This window comes from Zea mays, chromosome 7 (genome assembly GCF_902167145.1).
Source record: "Zea mays cultivar B73 chromosome 7, Zm-B73-REFERENCE-NAM-5.0, whole genome shotgun sequence".
NCBI classification, from domain to species: Eukaryota; Viridiplantae; Streptophyta; class Magnoliopsida; order Poales; family Poaceae; genus Zea; species Zea mays.
In genome coordinates this window covers 136,276,188-136,299,923 of record NC_050102.1, presented here as the reverse complement: position 1 = coordinate 136,299,923, position 23,736 = coordinate 136,276,188, and positions in this window count along the sequence as shown.

Below are 23,736 nucleotides of genomic sequence, written 5' to 3'. Positions count from 1 at the left end.
AGATTGAGCATATGTCACATTTTCTAACATCGCCCTTGATCAATTCCAATTTCACTTAATCATCGTTCAACTGTTCTTCCAAGATATTATTCTCATTAGAAACCCTATCGAAAAAATAAGGAGTACATCATGCTTTTGGATTATGAGTAAAACTCACATTGACTTCCAAAAGAAAAAATGCCTATAATCAGTATACCTAAAAACCCCATAGGAAAAAAATAAATGATAAAGTATATAGCTTAGTTGATATTACCTCGTTAAAAACTTTAGATGAGAAAACCTCAACAAGGCAAAACTCATACAAATAGCAGAGTGTAATATGATGGTCCAAAATAGGTTAAACATCACGGAGAATTACTCCCACGGATCCTTGCAAGCCTTTAAGTCTTCTCATACCAATCCCTTCAACACATTTATGAAACATAGAGTATGGTAGAGATTTTGTTAATAAATCAGTAAGATTATCACAAAACTTTGTCTGCAAGATGTTTATATCTCCATTTTCCTGAAGTTCATAGGGATAAAACAATTTAGGAGCAATATGCTTATTAATGTTGCTCTTGATATAACATGTTTCCATCTGAAAAAACAGAAGCTAAATTATCCTCATAGATAATAGTCGATGATTCGATTGAACTAATACCATATGTTGTGAGTATATGGTTCACTATTCTACTAAGCCATACACACTCACGTGATGCTTCAAATAATGCAATTATTATATAATGGTTAGTGGACGTGGTCACCAAAGTCTATTTAGAAGACTTCCACGAAATAGCAGTTCCACCTTGTAAAAAGGCGAATCATGTTTGTGCTGCCATTGTGGGGATTAGATAAATAGCCACCATCAGTATAACCAATTAAACTAGGATCATAATTCCTTTTCTAAAAGAGTCCTAGATCCTTTGTACCATTTAAATATCGGAAAATATTCTTAATTCCAACCCAATGGTGTTTGGTAGGAGCAGAACTGTATCTTGCTAGCAAATTTACTGCAAAAGCAATATCCGGTCGGGTATTGTTAGCAAAGTACAATAATGCACCAACGACACTAAGATATGGACTATGGTCCCAATATATGCTCTTCATCATCCCTTGGTCTGAATGGATCTTTCTCTAAGAGTAGAGATCTGACCACTATAGGAGTTTTTGAAGGATAAGACATATTCATATTGAATTTTTTAATATCTTTTGGGTATATATACTTTGATATACAAGGATTCCAGAAGGTAAATGCTCAAGTTGAAGACCTAAGCAAACTTTGGTTTTACCTAAATCCTTCATCTCAAATTCCGTCGTCATATGATGACGCGCTTCATCAATATCAAGTTTATTTCCTATGATGTTAAGATCATCAACATAAACTGATTTGACACAATATCTCACTTTGGATCTTTTGATGAAGACACGCGGACAATCATCATTTTTCATGTATACCTTACGTAAAAGGAATTCACTCAATCGGTTGTACCACATTCCGCCCGATTGTTTTAAGCCATATAATGACTTATACAACTTTATGCAATACATGTTGTGTTTTGCCTTTGGATCCGGTACATCTATTCCATCTGGAACTCCGCTTCAATTGCATCCTTCCACTTGATCCAATCTGAGCGCTTTGTGCACTCTACCATAGTCTTGGGATCTAGATCATTTTGAAGTAGGGGTGAAATGTTGGGAATAGTCCCACATTATGTGGTGAGGGTGGAAAAGCATGGTTTATAAGGTTGAGGGTGTAACCCTCTAATAGGCTAGCTTTTTGGGGGAGTGTTGGCCCAAGAGACCTAAAGCCCACTGCTATACGTGCGGACGCGTGTGTCGCGGCCCAATAGCCTGGGTGGGCGCGCCGTGTGTGCGGGCGACCCCGACGGACACACCATGTGTCGGCGGTCCGGTTCCAACAATTGGTATCAGAACCAGGTTGACCCAATGCATTCTCAGACAAATCTTGGCTCACAATGTGTGAGGGGAGATTGTTGGGAATAGTCCCACATTGTGTGGTGATGGTGGAAAAGCATGGTTTATAAGGTTGAGGGCATAACCTCCTAATAGGCTAGCTTTTTGGGGGCGTGTTGGCCCAAGAGACCTAAAGCCCGCTGCTATACGTGCGGGCGCGTGTGTCGCGGCACGACAGCCTGGGTGGGCGCGTCGTGTGTGCGGGCGGCCCCGACGGACACGCCATGTGTCGGCGCTCCGGTTCCAATAATTGGTATCAGAACTAGGTTGACCCAATGCATTCTCAGACAAATCTTGGCTCACAATGTGTGAGGGGGAGATTGTTGGGATTTGGGAATAGCCCCACATTGTGTGGTGAGGGTGGAAAAGCATGGTTTATAAGGTTGAGGGCGTAACCCCCTAATAGGCTAGCTTTTTGGGGGCGTGTTGGCCCAAGAGACCTAAAGCCCGCTGCTATACGTGCGGGCGCGTGTGTCGCGGCCCGATAGCCTGGGTGGGTGCGCCGTGTGTGCGGGCGGCCCCGACGAACACGCCATGTGTCGGCGGTCCGGTTCCAACATGAAAACGGGTCGGGTATATCCGTCAGGTACCAGATACGGCTAGTGCAAATACTCGTTTTTCGGATACAGATTCGGGTATTTTTATATTCGAGACGGATACGGGTAATACTCGGATACTACAACTTCGGATTCGGGTTGGATACGGAGCGAGGAGTACCAAGTAAATACCCGAATATTCGGGTCGGATACGGATACCCGAAATTAGGGTACCCGCTTTGTCTTTTTCTGCATAATATAGTTATAAAATCATAACGCTTACATATGAAATTAGATGAAGATAAAGTTTATATGAAAATTGTAGAGCTCGAAGAGATCTATAACTTTGTAGTACGTCATTTTTTGTTTAAACAAATCTTTAGGCCAAAATCATTGAAATAATGTCTAAATTTATATCAAATTAATAGACTATCATTTTTATGTGGAGGGTTTAAGGTTATCTCCATGTGGGAACTTAAGGTCATATTTTTTATAGACTATTTATTAGTATTGGTAACTTATTTGCAATTTTTGGTCGACGCTAAAATATTTTGTGGATTTAATTGTATTTTAATGATTTTCTACGACAAAAAATTAATAATACATAAATAGCCTCAAAAAATCGTGAAATTTTCCGGAGGCACAACATATGTCCATATATAACCATAAAAATGTTTGGATCGTAAGATCTATAAGATGCCCGTGTTTCTTCCATTTCACTTTCACTTATTTGTATGAGTTACATGTGAAATCACTATAAGTATACAAGTTTCAACATAATCAATACTTTATTTTATCATTTTCATATGCAGAGTTGTGTTATCTTCGTATAATATGTTTATTAGTTTTTGTAACTTATTTGCAAATTTTGAGTGAAACTACAATATTTTATGAATTTTTAATATTGTGGTGTTGGTTCTACAATGTCCTTGTCATTGGTAACTTTGAACTGCCTGATGTCAATTTTATCGGTTTCCATTCCTACATTTGATCTATCGTATACATTATTATGTATTGCTTAATTTATGTGTTTGTTGGATGGTTCGACAATTAATATCATCGGGACGAACTACTTGACAACTATGCGGTACCTACTCGAGTAGTATATGTTATATGTTTCTTACTCAGTCCCGTCCTGTATCTGTCCCGAATCTTAACTACCCGTATCCGAGAGAAATTGTCACACCTGGTTTTTGAAGGCAAACCGAATGCGAACCATGTACGTGCCAGGATCAGAGACTAACGGACACAACGATTAAATAGTTAGACATCATCACACATTGCTCAAAATAAAAGTGGAAATAGTACTTTATTACATCAAGATGTCCATGTCATCCACGGAGTCATTAACTTAACATAGTCATTAACATAATCAAAGTGCAGATATGAAACGTAGAATGATTAGGCCTTTATAGGCAACTTACTGGAGGTTTTCCACTAAACACAACTAGAACTCATCGAAGTCCTGAAGCTCCTGAAAGTCCTCCATGTTGCATTCATCTTCTCCTGAGCACTGATTACAATGGGGACAACCTAGGGTTGAGTGGTTTTTAAAGCAAGGGTGAGTACACATCAACGCATTCAGTAAAGTCTTGTTATGTGGAGTTAAGCTTAAAGCAGTTGCTTTTAGTTGGTCAGGTATTTATTACTAATAAAAAGCCAAGTTTTAACAATAATCCCAAGTTATTACCCAAAAGTACTTCCTCCAAAAGGAAATACCATAAACCATAGTTATAACCATCACCATTAACCATCATCATAAAAGTATTGAAAGGGAAATAGGCTTACACCTTTTCCTAAATAATTTTAGTGGTTGAATTGCCCAACACAAACAATTGGACTAACTAGTTTGCTCTAGATTATAAGTTTTACAGGTGCCAAAGGTTCAACACAAACCAATAAAAAGACCAAGAAAGGGTTCAAACAAAGAGAGCAAAAGACAACCCAAAGGCAGCCCTGGTCTGGCGCACCGGACTGTCCGGTGTGCCACCGGACAGTGTCCGGTGCACCAGGGAGTTCCACTATGAACTTGCCACCTTTGGGAATTTGGGAGACCGCTCCGCTATAATTCACCGGACTGTCCGGTGTAGCACCGGACTATCCGATGCACTAAGCGGAGCAACGGCTCCAAGCGCCAATGGTCGTCTGCAACGGCTACAGTGAACAGGAACAGTGCAGACTGCGCGCGCAGAGTCAGAGCAGACGTCAGAAGGCGCACCAGACAGTGAACAGTGACTGTCCGGTGCACCACCGGACCGTCCGGTGGCCCATCTGTCAGAAGCTCCAACGGTCGGAACCCAACGGCCTGGTGACGTGGCTGGCACACCGGACTGTCCGGTGCGCCATACGACAGCAGTCTCCACTAACGGTCATTTTGGTGGTTGGGGCTATAAATACCCCCAACCACCACACTTCAATGCATCCAAGTTTTCAGCCATCAAACCTCATACAAGAGCTCTAGACTTCATTCAAAGACACAATCAAAGAGATCAAACCCTCTTCCAAGTCCGGAATCACTCCAAACAAATTAGTGACTAGAGAGAGAGACATTTGTGTTCATTTGAGCTCTTGCGCTTGGATTGCTTTTTTTCTTCCTTCTTTCTTGTGTTCAACTCACTTGTAATCAAAACAAGAGACACCAAGTTATGGTGGTCCTTGTAGTGGACTTAGTGTCCCATTTGATTGAGAAGAGAAGCTCACTCCGTCTAAGTGACCGTTTGAGAGAGGGAAAGGGTTGAAAGAGACTCGGTCTTTGTGACCACCTCAACGGGGAGTAGGTTTGCAGGAACCGAACCTCGATAAAACAAATCACTGTGTCATCCGCTCTTATTCGCTTGTGATTTGTTTTCGCTGTCTCTTTCGGACTCGATTATATTTCTAACGCTAACCCTGGCTTGTAGTTGTGCTTAAACTTTATAAATTTCAGATTTGCTTATTCACCCCCCCTCTAGGCAACTTTCAATTGATATCAGAGCCTGGTACTTCATTAGAGCATAACCGCTCAAAGTGATGTCGAGAGCATCCGCCTTGAGGGAGATCGGGACCGGCGACAAGTCCGCAAGCTCGGGGAGAACTCACTCAAGAGAGTCCGCCCACAAGCACAAGGAGGAATCCTCTTCCTCCATCAAGTCCCAACGGAAGGGTGACAAGAAGAAGAAGATGAAGAAAGTGGTCTACTACGAGACCGACTCTTTGTCACCCTCCACCTCCGGCTCGAAATCGGCATCCGCCACTTCTAAGCGCCATGAGCGCAAGAAGTATAGTAAGATGCCCCTTCGCTATCCTCACATTTCAAAACGCACTCCACTACTTTCCGTCCCATTAGGCAAACCACCTATGTTTGAAGGTGAAGATTATTCAATGTGGAGTGATAAAATGTGGCATCACCTAACCTCACTCCACAAAAGCATATGGGATATTGTTGAGTATGGAGCGCAGGTACCGAAGAAGGGGGACAAGGATTATGATTCGGAGGAGGTCGAACAAATCCAACACTTCAACTCCCAAGCCACAACTATACTCCTCGCCTCTCTAAGTCGAGAGGAGTATAATAAGGTGCAAGGGTTGAAGAGTGCCAAAGAGATTTGGGACGTGCTCAAGACCGCGCACGAAGGAGACGAGGTGACCAAGATCACCAAGAGGGAAACGATCGAGGGAGAGCTCGATCGCTTCATGCTTCAAGGGGAGGAGCCACAAGCGATGTACAACTGGCTCAAGACCTTTGTGAACCAAGTGCGCTACCTCGGGAGCACCAAATGGGATGACCATGAAATGGTCAAGGTTATTCTTAGATCACTTGTTTTTCTTAATCCTACTCAAGTACAATTAATTCGTGGTGATCCAAGATATAAACTAATGTCTCCCAAGGAAGTGATAGGAAAGTTTGTGAGCTTTGAACTAATGATCAAATGCTCCAAACAAATCATCGAGCGAGGCGCCACCTCCACACCCGAGGTGCAACCCGTCGCCTTCAAAGCGACGGAGGAGAAGAAGAAAGAGTCTACACCAAGTAGGCTTCCCATCGATGCCTCCAAGCTCGACAACGAGGAGATGGCTTTAATCATCAAAAGCTTTCGCCAAATCCTCAAGAAAAGGAAGGGGATAGATTACAAGCCTCGTTCCAAGAAGGTGTGCTACAAGTGTGGAAAGCCGGTCATTTCATTGTTAAATGTCCATTATCTAGTGATAGTGACAGGGGCGACGACAAGAAGGGAAAGAGAAGAGAAAAGAAGAAGTATTACAAGAAGAAGGGCGGCGATGTCCATGTTTGCCGGGAGTGGGACTCCGACTAGAGCTTCACCGACTCCTCCTTCGACGAGGATGCCGCAAACATCGCCTTCACCAAAGGGCTTCTCTTCCCCAACGTCGGCCATAAGTGCCTCATGGCAAAGGACGACAAGAATAAGAAGGTAAAATCAAGATCCTCCACTAAGTATGCAACCTCTAGTGATGAGGATAATTCTAGTGATGATGAGGATAACTTGCTCACTCTTTTTGCCAATCTTAACATGCAACAAAAGGAGAAATTAAATGAATTGATTAGTGTTATTCATTAGAAGGATGAACTCTTGGATAGCCAAGAGGACTTCCTTATTAAGGAAAACAAAAAGCATGTTAAGACTAAAAATGCTTATGCTCAGGAGGTAGAGAAAAATGAAAAATTAACTAGTGAGCTAAGTACCTGCCATGACACTATCTCAAACCTTAGAATTGAGAATGCTAATTTAATTACTAAGGTTGAGAAGTCAAACATTAGTGATGATTCAATTACCAATCTTAGAAATGATAATATTAGTCTAATTGCTAAGATTGAAAAATTGAATGCCTCTCTTTCTAGCCTTAAGTTTGAGAATGATAAATTAATTGCTAAGGCTAAGGAATTAGATATTTGCAATGTTTCTATTTCCAATCTTAGAGATGAGAATGCCATTTTACATGCTAAGATTGTTGAATTAAATGATTGCAAACCATCTACATCTACCATTGAGCATGTTTCTATTTGCACTAGATGTAGAGATGTTAATATAGATGCTATTCATGATCACCTTGCTATGATTAAACAACAAAATGATCATATAGCAAAATTAGATGCTAAAATTGCCGAGCATGAATTAGAGAATGAAAAATTTAAATTTGCTCGTAGTATGCTTTATAGTGGGAGACGCCCTTGTATTAAGGATGACATTGGCTTCCAACAGGGAGACAATGTCAAGCTTAATGCCCCTCCTAAAAGATTATCTAATTTTGTTAACGGCAAGGCTCCCATGCCTCAGGATAACAAGGGATATATTTTATATCCCGTTGGTTATCCTGAGGATAAGATTAGGAGAATTCATACAAAGAAGACTCATTCTACTCACCATGCTTTTATTTATAAGAATGAGGTTTCTAGCTCTAGGCATTCTACACATGTTAAAATGCCTAAGAAGAAAACCCCTATTGCATCACATGATCATAACATTTCATTTAAGACTTTTGATGCTTCCTATGTGCTCACCAATAAATTAGCCAAATATGTTGGGGCCAAACACAAGGGCTCAAAGTCTTGTGTTTGGGTACCCAAGGTGCTTGTTTCTAATGTCAAAGGACCCAAGACCGTTTGGGTACCTAAGAACAAGGCCTAAATTTGTTTTGTAGGTTTATGCATTCGGGGGCTCAAGTTGGATCATCGATAGCGGGTGCACAAACCACATGACAGGGGAGAAAAGGATGTTCTCCTCCTATGAGAAAAACCAAGATCCCCAAAGAGCGATCACATTCGGGGATGGAAATCAAGGTTTGGTCAAAGGACTTAGTAAAATTGCTATATTACCTGACCATTCTATTTCCAATGTTTTTCTTGTAGATTCATTAGATTATAACTTGCTTTCTGTTTCTCAATTATGCAAAATGGGTTACAACTGTCTTTTTACAGATATAGGTGTTACTGTCTTTAGAAGAAGTGATGATTCAGTAGCTTTTAAGGGAGTATTAGAGGGTCAGCTATACTTAGTTGATTTTAATAGAGCCAAACTCGATACTTGCTTAATTGCTAAGACTAACATGGGTTGGCTCCAGCACCACCGACTAGCCCATGTTGGAATGAAGAATCGTCATAAGCTTCTAAAGGGAGAGCACATTTTGGGACTAACCAATGTTCATTTTGAGAAAGACAGGATTTGTAGCGCATGTCAAGCAGGAAAGCAAGTTGGTGTTCATCATCCACACAAGAACATCATGACGACTGACAGGCCGCTCGAGCTACTCCACATAGACCTATTCGGCCCGATAGCTTACATAAGCATCGGCGGGAGTAAGTACTGTCTAGTTATTGTGGATGATTATTCTCGCTTCACTTGGGTATTATTTTTGCAGGAAAAATCACAAACCCAAGATACTTTGAAAGGATTCTTGAGACGGGCTCAAAATGAGTTCGGCTTGAGGATCAAAAAGATTAGAAGCGACAACGGGACGGAGTTCAAGAACTCACAAATAGAAGGCTTCCTTGAGGATGAGGGCATCAAGCATGAGTTCTCTTCTCCCTACACGCCACAACAAAATGGTGTAGTGGAGAGGAAGAATAGAACTCTACTTGACATGGCGAGGACCATGCTTGATGAATACAAGACTTCGGACCGGTTTTGGGCGGAAGCAATCAACACCGCTTGCTACGCCATCAACCGTCTCTACCTTCACCGAATCCTCAAGAAGACATCATATGAACTCCTCACCGGTAAAAAGCCCAATGTTTCATATTATAGAGTCTTTGGTAGCAAATGCTTTATTCTTGTTAAAAGAGGTAGAAAATCTAAATTTGCTCCTAAGGTTGTAGAAGGCTTTTTACTAGGATATGATTCAAACACAAGGGCATATAGAGTCTTTAACAAGTCCACTGGACTAGTTGAAGTTTCTTGTGATATTGTGTTTTATGAGACTAATGGATCTCAAGTAGAGCAAGTTGATCTTGATGAGCTAGATGATGAAGAGGTTCCATGTGTCGCGCTAAGGAACATGTCCATTGGGGATGTGTGTCCGAAGGAATCCGAAGAGCCTCCACAAGCCCAAGATCAACCATCTTCCTCCATGCAAGCATCTCCACCAACCAAAGATGAGGATCAAGCTCAAGAGGATGAAAATGAAGATCAAGAAGATGAGTCACCTCAAGAGGAGGACAATGATCAAGGGGGAGATGCTAATGATCAAGACAAGGAAGATGATGAGGGTCCAAGGCCACCACACCCAAGAGTCCACCAAGCAATACAACGAGATCACCCCATGAACTCCATCCTCGGCGATATTCATAAGGGGGTAACTACTCGATCTCGTGTTGCTCATTTTTGTGAACATTACTCCTTTGTGTCTTCTATTGAGCCATACAGGGTAGAAGATGCATTAAGGGATTTGGATTGGGTGTTGGCAATGCAAGAGGAGCTCAACAACTTCACGAGGAATGAGGTATGACATTTAGTTCCACGTCCTAACCAAAATATTGTAGGAACCAAGTGGGTCTTCCACAACAAGCAAGATGAGCATGGTGTGGTGACAAGGAACAAAGCCCGACTTGTGGCCAAGGGATATTCACAAGTCGAAGGTTTGGATTTCGGTGAAACCTATGCACCCATAGCTAGGCTTGAGTCAATTCGTATATTACTTGTCTATGCTACTTACCATGGCTTAAAGCTTTATCAAATGGACGTGAAGAGTGCCTTCCTCAATGGACCAATCAAGGAGGAGGTCTATGTTGATCAACCTCCTGGCTTTGAAGATAGTAAGTACCCTAACCATGTGTATAAACTCTCTAAGGCGCTTTATGGGCTCAAGCAAGCCCCAAGAGCATGGTATGAATGCCTAAGAGATTTTCTTATCGCTAATGGCTTCAAAGTCGGAAAAGTCGATCCTACTCTCTTTACTAAAACAATTGCTAATGATTTGTTTGTATGCCAAATTTATGTTGATGATATTATATTTGGGTCTACTAACAAATCTACTTGTGAAGAGTTTAGTAGGATTATGATTCAAAAATTCGAGATGTCTATGATGGGGGAGTTGAAGTATTTCTTATGATTTCAAGTCAAGCAACTCCAAGAAGGCACCTTCATTAGCCAAACGAAGTACATTCAAGACATACTCACCAAGTTTGGAATGAACGATGCCAAGCCCATCAAGACACCCATGGGAACTAATGGGCATCTCGACCTCGACACGGGAGGTAAATCCGTAGATCAAAAGGTATACCGATCGATGATAGGTTCTTTACTCTATTTATGTGCATCTCGACCGGATATTATGCTTTCCGTATGCATGTGTGCAAGATTCCAAGCCGATCCTAAGGAAATTCACCTTAGGGCCGTAAAACGAATCTTGAGATATTTAGTTTATACTCCTAAGTTTGGCCTATGGTACCCCAGGGGGTCCACTTTTGATTTAATTGGATATTCAGATGCTGATTGGGCAGGGTGTAAAATTGATAGAAAGAGCATATCAGGGACTTGCCAGTTCTTGGGAAGATCTCTGGTGTCTTGGGCTTCTAAGAAACAAAATTCTGTCCCTCTTTCTACCGCCGCAGCCGAGTACATTGCCGCAGGCCATTGTTGCGCGCAATTGTTTTGGATGAAGCAAACCCTTAGGGACTATGGTTATAAATTAACCAAAGTTCCTCTCCTATGTGATAATGAGAGTGCAATCCGCATGGCGGATAATCTCGTTGAGCATAGCCGCACTAAACACATAGCCATTCGGTATCAGTTTTTGAGGGATCACCAACAACGGGGGGATATCGAGATTGCATATATTAACACCAAAGAACAATTAGCCGATATCTTTACCAAGCCATTAGATGAGAAAACATTTACCAAACTTAGGCATGAGCTAAACATTCTTGATTCTAGGAATTTTGATTGTTGTTTTGCACACATAGCTCATGTATATACCTTTGATCATCTCTTTCATGTGCTATGACTAATGTGTTCTTCAAGTGCATTTTATGCTAAGTCATATATTGAAAGGGGAAATGGAGTCTTCGGCGAAGACAAGGCTTCCACTCCAGTCCATCGAATTATTCATCATTCATCGTCGCTCCACACCGCTCTCCAAATTGGTATAATCTTCACTCCTACATTATTTACCAAAGGGGGAGGAAGTTTGAAAAAGGGCTTATATTTCACTCACAAGTATCTGTTTTTGGCGATTCATGCCAAAGGGGGAGAAAGTATTAGCCTAAAGCAAAAGGACCGCACCACCACCAATTTAAAAAATTTGTAGTCTTTCAATTTGTATTAAAGAAGTGTTTTCAAATTGGTATCTTATTTGATACAATTTCAAATTGGTATAACCTCTCTTAAAATTAATATCTAAAACTCTCTTGAACACTAAGAGGAGGATTTTATTGAGGGGGAGTTTTGTTTAGTCAAAGGAAAAGCATTTGAAATAGGGGGAGAAAATTTCAAATCTTGAAAATGCTTCTCAAAATCTTATTCATTTTCTTTTGACTATTTGCAAAAGGACTTTGAAAAGAATTTCCAAAAGAGTTTGCAAAAACAAAACAAGTGGTGCAAGCGTGGTCTAAAATGTTAAAAATGAAGAAAGCATCCATGCATATCTTATGAAATGTATATTGGTTTGATTCCAAGTAACCTTTGCACTTACATTTTGCAAACTAGTTCAATTCCGCACTTATTTATTTGCTTTGGTTTGTGTTGGCATCAATCACCAAAAAGGGGGAGATTGAAAGGGAAATAGGCTTACACCTTTTCCTAAATAATTTTGGTGGTTGAATTGCCCAACACAAACAATTGGACTAACTAGTTTGCTCTAGATTATAAGTTTTACAGGTGCCAAAGGTTCAACACAAACCAATAAAAAGACCAAGAAAGGGTTCAAACAAAGAGAGAAAAGACAACCCAAAGGCAGCCCAGGTCTGGCGCACCGGATAGTGTCCGGTGCACCAGGGAGTTCCACTCTGAACTTGCCACCTTCAGGAATTTGGGAGACCGCTCCGCTATAATTCACTGGACTGTCCGGTGTAGCACCGGACTGTCCGGTGCACCAAGCGGAGCAACGGCTCCAAGCACCAACGGTCGTCTGCAACGGCTACAGTGAACAGGAACAGTGCAGACTGCGCGCGCAGAGTCAGAGCAGACGTCAGAAGGCGCACCGGATAGTGAACAGTGACTGTCCGGTGCACCACCGGACCGTCCGGTGGCCCATCTGTCAGAAGCTCCAACGGTCGGAACCCAACGGTCTGGTGACGTGGCTAGCGCACACGTACTGTCCGGTGCGCCATACGACAGCGGCCTCGACCAACGGTCATTTTGGTGGTTGGGGCTATAAATACCTCCCAACCACCACACTTCAATGCATCCAAGTTTTCAGCCATCAAACCTCATACAAGAGCTCTAGACTTCATTCAAAGACACAATCAAAGAGATCAAATCCTCTCCTAAGTCCGGAATCACTCCAAACAAATTAGTGACTAGAGAGAGAGACATTTGTGTTCATTTGAGCTCTTGCGCTTGGATTGCTTTTTTCTTCCTTCTTTCTTGTGTTCAACTCACTTGTAATTAAAACAAGAGACACCAAGTTGTGGTGGTCCTTGTAGTGGACTTAGTGTCCCATTTGATTGAGAAGAGAAGCTCACTCGGTCTAAGTGACCGTTTGAGAGACGGAAAGGGTTGAAAGAGACTCGGTCTTTGTGACCACCTCAACGGGGAGTAGGTTTGCAAGAACTGAACCTCGGTAAAACAAATCACCGTGTCATCCGCTCTTATTTGCTTGTGATTTGTTTTCTCTATCTCTTTCAGACTCGATTATATTTCTAACGCTAACCCTGGCTTGTAGTTGTGCTTAAACTTTATAAATTTCAGATTTGCCTATTCACCCCCCTCTAGGCGACTTTCAAGTATCCAGAGTTATTCTAATCCAAGAGGATCCCAAGGTTGCTCTTAACCGTGAGCACGACTGATATACCAGTTTATAACACTCTGCAGAGGTTGCACACTTTACCCATGAGTCGTGATCCCTTCCTAGCTTGGGTTGTCTAGACCAAATCTTCACTACCGAGGTGAATGGTCAGGTATTCACTACGTAGCCTTTACAAAGATTCCCCAGAGGTCATGGCCGTCCATTAGGTTTCTCCAGTTTGATAAACACAATACCTCTCCCCATAGCACCCAGCCTCGGCAGAGCAAGTACTGTGCCTAGACCCCATTGACGGCACGACGGTGAAGTCGACTACACCTCTAGTTCCTCTAATTAATCAGCTAAGGATGTCTCGTTCCACCCTCATGGTTGTACTGTTATCCTGGGTGGTCTCTCAACGAATAGGTCCTTGCGAAGAGGTAAGGAAACAACTTGAGTCCCCTAAAGTATTACAAGTTCATCGTCATAATCAAGATAACATCATCGTATCATAAATATTCTCATCATGTTCGTTGATTAAAGTAAAGCAATAGCATGAAGCTAACCATAATAACCCAAAAAGGTAATCAAGGACAAGGTAAATACAAACTAGTCAATCCTTAGGTTTTAATCATGTAATGCGGGACAATAAATTATAAAGTAAATAGGACATAATGAGTTGGAGGACACTTGCCTTCACCAGGTTGCTGCTCAGGGAAGTCTCCGGCAACACACTCAGAAACCACGGACTGCTCGTTGTCTAGGCAAAACAATCATCCATTCAACACACTTGGGGAATAACAAAGAACATTACACCAAACATATGCAACCGATCAATCATAGGTTCATTAGCAAAGTCCAAGTACACAAGTGAACTCTATGCTCTAGGATAAATCACTATGTTTTAAGGGTCCATTGTTATCTAACTAAGTTTATCTCAGTAAATTACTTCCCTATCTGGGTCTATCTTAATTACTTACTTACTTTTAATGTCATTCCAGGGATGGGGTTACACTAAATGAATCTAGGTCTACAATGTTACACACTTAAACATTCATTAAGGCTTACCATTTTTATTTTATTCTTTAATAAATATTCTATTACTTAAATCAACCTAGAGTCTAGCCACAAAATTAAGACATGCAGACAGTGGATGAACATAATTTAAATAGGTAGAGAATAATATTATGAACATTTTTTTTTGCAATTTAAACCATCCAATTTGGAGTTCATATGCAAAAGATATGAAATAAACAAGTTTTGGAATTTAAAATAATAAATTAGACCTACTTTTGTGATTAAATACATTCGCAGGGTTATCTCTGCAAGATTCTAGGGGCTCGGTTGCAAAAACAAGGGACGATGGGTTCTATTACCCGGGAACCGGGGGTTCTTTTTACAAAACAGCAAACCGAAGGGGTATCGATTCTTCTCAGCTGTTAGATCTTAGATCGACGACCATGGTTAGATATGGCGGGCAGGCGCGCGGACGCGGACGCCTGACAGGTGGGGCTCAGGGCGGGGCGAGACGCTGACACGCGGGGCCCACGGGACAGCGGCGCGCAGGGGGCATGGGGTGCTCTGGCCACCAGATCTCGAATCAACAACCCTGGTTATACGAGCACCTAGGCCATCAGATCAAGTGTGGACGACTAAGATCGGGCGTCTGGGGGGTTCAACAGCTCCAGCCGGCCAAGGGTTCAAGAGCAAGGTAGAGATGCAAACTCTCGTAGATGATGCCGGTATTTTTACCGAGGTATCTAGAACCACACAAGGTCCTGACTAATCCTCGTTGGTGCCCCTACGCAAAGGGAAGCCCACGCGAGGGCCAAGCACCACGGTCGAGTAACTCCGTCGAGAGATTCGGGCCTTCTCCACGCGCAAGTGGTGCTCCGCTTCAGGCTCCTCTCGGATGCTCCCCGCCGTCTCCACTATCGAGCTTCCGGTCGAAAACGCCGCGGGCCTCGTTCCCTCCGGTACACGGTGGCGGTCGTGACAGAAACGCGGTTGTCACGGTCTCACAAGACTCTCGTCCCACTCGATACAATTACAACGGCTCATGCAAGAGCCGATGGGTTGTGTGTTTTTTCTAAACTCACTCAACTAACTAGGATTCACCTAGAGCAAGTGCTAAAGTGGTCTAACTAACCTAAGCACTTCGCAAAGCACCTGCGCTAATCACCGAGCGATTCTATTAAGCACTTGGGTGTATGAGCACTTGGGAATGTCTATACTACACCTTGGTATGTTGCTTGAGCTCCCACACCTCCAAATGGCCGGTTGAGGGGGTATTTATAGCCTCCCCCACACTTCTAGCCGTGATGGGCACACCGGACAGTCCGGTGCGCACCGGAAATACACTGTTCATTGTCCGGTGCCTTCCACGTCAGCCGACCGTTGGGGTCTATAGCAGTCGACCGTTGGATCCGATCGTTACCTAGACAGTCCGGTGCTACAACTCGAGAGCGCCTGTTGTGGGCGTCTCTGCGCAGACTGTTACCCAGACTGTCCGATGCGCCACCAGGGCGCTGGCTGACTTCCCACTTCATGGATTTCTTCACTGATTCTTTGGGCTTCTTTTGTTCATGAGTCTTAGACTTCTAAGCTCTTTTTATGTCTTCATTTGAGGTGTTGCATCCTCAGTGCCTTAGTCCAATCCTCTTCGCATCGTGTGAACTACAAACATAAACACTAGCAAACACATTAGTCCACATGTTATGTTGATCATCAAACACCAAAACCTATTGAGCCAAATGGCCCATGGTCCATTTTCCTTACAATGTTGTTGAAGATGTCATTGGCTTACCACAAATAAAGAGTGACATTGCAAGGATAGTTTTTAAGTTCCCTAGACATTGTGGTAGCCAACACTTCATTCTACAGGACATCATTGTGAGCCACTTCATCAAACATTAAAATAAAGTCAATATAGTCATGTAATTCTCTAACTCATATGATCTGCATTCTAAAATATCTAGGGATCCAAAATCAAAGCAATTTCATACCACGAAAATGTTCAACGGTTCGACGCCTTACTCGTACAAGTATGCACATATACATTGCATGGAGTGGTGTTTTTTCCAAACTGGGGGAGTTTCAATTTCGGAATTTCTGGCATAGTATAGAATTGGTATTGACAACACATACTATTGTGCAGCCATTCAACATGCTAATTCAATTCCCTCCATATCTTGAGGTGGTCCAACAACCTAATAAGATGTTTGTAGGTAACGACCCTTCCTTCTATATGGTTTATACTTGTACCGACTAAACCCTATAAATTATTTAAATTTAACTAATCATATGTTAATGGCTCAGACGTTATTGTCATAGTTATTCATTTGGCACCATTAGAGCATGACGGTGGAAGGCTAGATAGAGGCCGTACTAATGGATTCCAGGTCATGTTGATTCATGACGACATTCTTTTTAAAAACATTAAAAATTTGTTAGGTTTTATTCAAACAACCAAGGCTTTATTTATAGGTGGAATATAATCGTCTTGGGAATACGGACTGACCTCTTTAAAAAAATGTCCTACGATGGGTGTAAGTTAATGATAAAAAGAGCATAATTATTGGAACTATATGTTGTGTCGTAACAAGATACACAATATTTTCTCTTGTACCTAAAATCTTTCAACATGTACTCAATTTTCATGCTTACCCATTATATATTGTAACAATATGATGCTTGGAAAGCTCGAACCACAACACCGTTTATTTCAACTCAGATCATCACACTACACTTAACATAGCTAAAAATTGAAATGATATAATATAAAATAATCATGTTCTTATAAATTATTTACCATTCGACCCTCATTGATTCAAAATCCAAGGACTTGTTTAATCAACAAATTTATAGAGAGGAGATGGGCTTATTTGGCAACAATGATACCAAATTGAGACGTGTTTCAACTTGTTATCGTAGATACTTTAATAATTATGTAACAAATAAACATAGTCACAATAATTTAAAAAGGGAGTGAAGTTGTTGCTTCTCAAATGTAAGTTGTAAAGAAGAAAAGAACACATCAGGCACCGATATTTTGGGTACCTGTTTGTTTGAACAGTCTGTGAACCTACTATGGAAAATGTATGTGAACTTTGGTGTGCTTGAGAACTGTGTAAACCGTGTAAAACTGTGCGACAACAACAGATAGGTTTCTGTGTGAGCTAAATAGATTTCTGTGTATAAAATGTGTGCAAACTGAAATATGTAGACAATAGACAGATGACTGTGTGTGAAAACTGAAACTAAACTAAATCATGGATGTAGACAGAGGACTGTATGTTAAAACTTAACTAAACCAGTCCATTGTCCCTGTCAGATTTTCTTTAGGGAGAACGGAGAACCAATACAAACAAAATCATTTTAGTTGCAAGACCGAAGCCTTTGAATAATTTGAAGCTAAAGTTTTAGTCTGTTCTGACAGTCCTCAGAGTCCAGTGTTCAATTTCAACACAGGACTGTGGGTGTTCAAAGTCCGGTTGACAACAATTTGTTCTCTGGTAATGTGTATGTCTCATACACAGTACTAATTGGTTTGCCAACAACTGATTTTCATAATATAAACTGGTTTCACAGAATTATATGAGATAGGATGCCATATAAACCGGTTTCACAAAATACAAACAACATATAACATGTTGTCTCCTCAAACACATACAATAGGATCCCAAAGTGTTACCCATTGACAATTAATCATCATTAATCCGAACCATAAGGGACAAGTTAACCTTGTGTTGGCAGTGGTCAGTAATTTGCGCCTCTAAAAACAATTGAAAATAGTTAGTAAAGCCTTCATGCTGTTTAATTCTTGTTTTCCACTGATCACAAGGTGGCTCGATCTTTCGCTGATTGGTTTTTTATTTATTTTTTCGCCATTATTACCTTATGTGATCATGCAATCTTCCGTCAAAACCAAATCTTTCTTCCTGGGGATGGATGGCTGAACGGGTGTGTGTGTGGATGCTTCCATCCTTCTAGGAAAAAGGAATATACTTGATGTGGGCGTGCTTCCAGTTCCAGCCTTTTGCTACTGCTCTGTTACACTGCATCCAATTTTATGTTTGAAAAATTGCTTGTTTTAAACAGCTGGAACGTGAATAGCGGGCGTGTTTTCCAGGGATGGAAAGAAGGCAGGATTTATTCTGGTGTGCGGCCCAAAGAAGAGAGGAGAAGAGAACACCTGCTTGGCGGACACAATAACGCACATCGTGTGTAATATATTTTGTTTCTTTTTTCCCCTTACATGACTGATTCCCTTGTCGTGTAATATACTTGATGTCGTGTAAAATACTTGATGCCGTGTAATATATTCAGAAAATCGTGCCTAACTGATTCCCTTGCCTGACTTAATGTGTTTCCTTTTTTGTATTATGTGTTTCCTTTCGGTAGGGTCTGTTTCATGCATGATTAATTGATTATATTCCTTAATTAGGAATATTCTGTTTAATTGATGCAATAGGTTTGTTTACTTGATGCCATGTAATATATTCAGGGTCTGTTGTATGCACGATTGACGTTCTGTTGCATGCAATCTTCATGTGCGTTATTTTAGAGGCGAGGTGGAGTATACCTTCCATCAATCGTATGCATACTTTCTTTCGTATATGCATTCTCTCATTAGATTGATTATCAACGGATCCAGCAATTCCAGAAGAGGAAGAGGTATCATTGGGTTCCCTTCTCCTCAATTGTGCGATCCCTTCCTCGATTTTCCTCTACCATGTTTCCTCAAATGTGCCATTCTCTTTCCTTCAAAAATTCTCAATTGATGGAAGGTGGAAATCCACCGGCTATAAATTAATGGAGCCACGCCAACGCCGATCTCTCACTTCTGCCTGCTCTTCCTCTTCCCACGCCTTCAGCATTGGCCACTGCCCGTGCGTGCCTCTAGTCCCTCCTCCCACACCTTTGCTCAGATTAATCGCGCACCTAGGTAGGCGACGCCACCGTGCCCGGTCGCCCGACGCCCCGGCTTGCTCACGCTTGGGCCTGACCGCCAGACGCTAGTGCGCCCAGCCGACAGCCGCCATTGCCGGCCTGCCCGGCTGCCCCCCGGCCCCCGTACGGGCTGCGGCAAGCGGCCAGTGGCCCTGCGCCCCTGCCACTTCATTTAAGGTGCATTGCAGTCCTCTTCAATTTAATAAAAGATTAACCGTTTTTTGCTATTTGCTATGCTAAGACGCTATGTTTTTCCTTGGTGTATTGGTGTGTAGAAAATTATTGATATTGCTGTTGTATTACATGTCAAAAAAAAACTTCCTCGACTACCCTAAGTTGAAATCTTAAAAAATTAAAGAAAAATAATTTGTCATTCGTGGAGAAAATAATCTTGGTACCTATTGTTCAAGTGTGTTCATTCTTCTACATTGTCCCATTTTAGGCAGTATGTTGTTTTATTTAAATTGAGGTTTAAATTGATTAATCAGTCTGAACTATGATGTTGGCTTTCAAATAAATCATATAGTTTTGATTTCAAACAAGTCGCTATTATGATCTGCGCCACAACTTAGCTTTGTCTCAGCACAACAAAAACTTTGCAATCAGTTTCTCTTTACCCTATCAAACCGTCATTTGTTTTTTCCACTAACGTGGTGAAGCACATGCACGGACCTATATTCCACCTTATGAATTTAGGTTCTTGTCTCGCAAGGATGAAATCTCAAGAGAAAAATAAAGAACTTTATATCCTCCAAAGGGATAATACACTATCAGCAGATGGGTCTCTATTTGTATGCTTGTCTCATAACAAACAAAAAATATCGGTGGCAACTGCAATAGTTTCAAAAGGTATTATAACTTTCATTGTACTGTATGGATCAATTTATATTTTTTATTGTAAGCAATTTTGATTTTATCTTAGAACTGTTTTGTTCCTATATTATATTTGCACGCATGGTAGTCTTATCCTCATCGATTTTATTAAAGAAATCCACTGTGAAATAAGGATAGAAATCGTGTTTATTGATGATGCCTTTGTAGAAAGGAAGTGAATGGAATGCCTATTTCATCTCACACATATTTACGTGATTAGATGATCCATGCTTAGTTTTTCAATTTGGTGATCCTGGTATGTATAAATTTTTACTCAACCTGGTATTTTTTATCATAACTTACACACTTGTAGGTGATAGACTCTTACATAAATTTAATAAAAGCTCAAGAGCATCTAATGTGTCGATCTGGAGGTCGTGTCTACATAGAAAATGATTTTCAGTTCAACTTTCTAAAGCGAGATGGTGATGTTAAAACTAAAACAGATAAACTATATCCAATTAAAGACATGACCCAAATATCTAATGCTGAACAAAGAGTTTTACTTACCAAGAACATGATAGAGTAAATATGAGTTTGCAATCTAAACTGTTAGTGTTTACGTGTATTTGTTTTTATGCGATATTTATAATTGAAATGTATGTGTTTATTCTGATAAACATCTGACGAACGCACTGGTATCTTGTCGTGATTAATGTAAGAAATATGGAGATACAAGTGCTCGATTCATTTAGTACTTCATTCGATCGCAAAAACCTCACTCACTCCATGAGTGTGGACAAACTAAACAATTATGAATCCCTTATTAACTAATATCAACCTCTGATTCTATGTTTTACAATATATAAAGATTAAATGACTGTAAAGACAAATTGATATGGTATCTCAGTGTAAGGAGTTAAAAGATCATAGGTGGCTAGACCTCTAAGTTGATTCTTGGCCGCTGAGAGAAATAAAAATGATATATGTAAAGTAGGCAAATGAGTACACCATAAAATCTTCTTAACCAATTTCTTCATTAACATTAATCTTGGCGATTTTATTAATGTATAATGTAGTTGTTCATGTATAATGAGTAAGCAATAGGCCACCTAAAAAGCTACATTATACATTAGTAAAAATGACTAGATTAATACCAATCAAAAAATATGTTTAGAAAATTTTAGGACGTACCCATATGTATGCTTTACATATTCCATTTCTATTTCTCTTAGCGACCAAGAAGCAACTTGTGGGTCTAGCTACCTGTAATGTTTTTAACTTTTTACACTGAAATATCATATCAATTTGTCTTTATAGTCTCTTAATCTTTGTATATTGTAAAACATAGAATGAGAGGTTGGTATTAGTTAATAAGGGATTCATAATTGTTTAGTTTGTCCACACTCATAGAGTGAGTGATGTTTTTGCGATCGAATTAAGTACTAAGTGAATCGAGCACTTGTATCTCCATATTTCTTACATTAATCACGACAAGATATCAGTGCGTTCGTCATGTTTATCGGAATAAACACATACATTTCAATTATAAATATTGCATAACAACAAATACACGTAAACACTAACAGTTTAGATTGCAAACTCATATTTACTCTATCATGTTCTTGGTAAAGTAAACTCTTTGTTCAACATAAGATATTTGGGTCATGTCTTTAATTGGATATAGTTTATCTGTTTTAGTTTTAACATCACCGTCTCACTTTAGAAAGTTGAACTGAAAAGCATTTTCTATGTAGACAGACCTCCGGATCGACACATTAGATGCTCTTGAGCTTTTATTAAATTTATGTAACAGTCTATCACCTGAAACTGTATAAGTTGTTGACAAATACCAGTGTAAGTAAAAATTTTATACATACCAGGGTCACCGAATGAAAAACTAAGCATCAATTACTTCATCACCTAGATATGTGTCTGGTTGAAATAGACATTCCATCCACTTCCTTTCTACAAAGGCATCATCAAAAAGCACGACTTCTATCATTTGTTCACAAGGGATTTCTTTAATAAAATTGATGAGGGCAAGATCACCTTGCGTGCAAATATAATCTAGGAACAAAAGAGTCGTGAGAAAAAACGGAAAGACTTTCAATAAAAAGTACAAATTAATCCATACAGTACCATGATAGTGTATTATCATTTTAGAACTATTGTAGTTGTCACCGATTCTTTTGGTTTGTTATGATACAAACATACAAGTAGATATTCATCTAATGATAGTGTATTATCATTTTAGAGGATAAAATGTACATTATTTTTCTCTTGAGATTCCATCCTCGCAAGATAAAAACCTGCATTGTTGAAAAAATAATGTTTTGATAGACTAAAGAGAGACTGATTGCAAAGTTTCTATTGTGCTGAGACAAAGCTATGTTATGGCACGGATCATAATAAAAACATATTTGAAACCAAACCTGTGTGATTTATTTGGAAACCAACATTATCGATCACACTCATTAATCAACGTATATCATCATCATTCAAAGGAACCCAATGATACCTGCTTCAGCATATGCTGCCTCTTGTTGAAACATTAAAACATGTGTCCCATAAATCCCTACGGGCTGATTTGGTGACCCGGGATCCCTGGAGGAATGGAGGGGATTGAGGGGGAAATTAGTTTATTTCCCCCTCAATCCCCTCCAATCCTCCCGGGATCCCCTTGTCACCAAATCAACTCTACTAGTTTGAAATTTCTAGAAGCAAGATAGAAATTTCCCAAACTATACTACATAGATCCATATAGATAAATGGTTACCTTCATTGGTGGTGTTTATCAGGTCTCCAAATGGTGTACACGAAGTGTTATTTTCCTCCAGATCCATTTATGATTTATAAAGGCGAGGGCTGCAAAACAAATGTCTACATAAGCGTTATTGTCCACTAGTTAAGTGCTCGTACGTTGCTACGACTTTTATATATCACATAGCAAAGAATTTAATTATAACTGTTTATAAGATCTCAACCTACTTTGTTTAGCAACCAATCATCACAGCTCAGCTTTGAAATGTAGAGCACAATTGAACCCAATAAATCTGTGAAAAAAAATTGTGTCGCATATAAAGATTTCTCAATGTTTTCTTTACATCCAACAATAATTGTACTGAAAAAGAGAAATATATTTCTAAAATTTGGTAGTACATCAATATAGAACTCACCAATTTATATTTCTATATATTAAAGGAGAAAGCAAAGCTGATACCTCGCAATGCCATGTCTTCTTTTTTCTTGGTCGCTCGATCTAATTCTGACGGTGAAAAATGTTTCATGATTTCTTCCTACTACCTCTCCATACGAGTGGCTTCTATCGCTTACTCGATTATTCTACAGCCAAGGCGACATGTCCTCTGCAATCTGCACTAAAAAAGGTGTCGCCAGGCAAGAGAGCGATGCGAGCGACGACCCAGCGGGCGAGGCATTGATGCTAGGGCGGGTGACGGTCGAATGGCTGGAGCCCAGGTAGGCTGGGACAGGGGTCTCGGTGCTCGACGGAAGGGGCTCAGAGGTATGCAAATGTGGTGTGGCGGCTGGTCGGCTGGTAAGCGAGTTGCTGGGTTGTTAGAACACCGATCGGAGGGAGGCA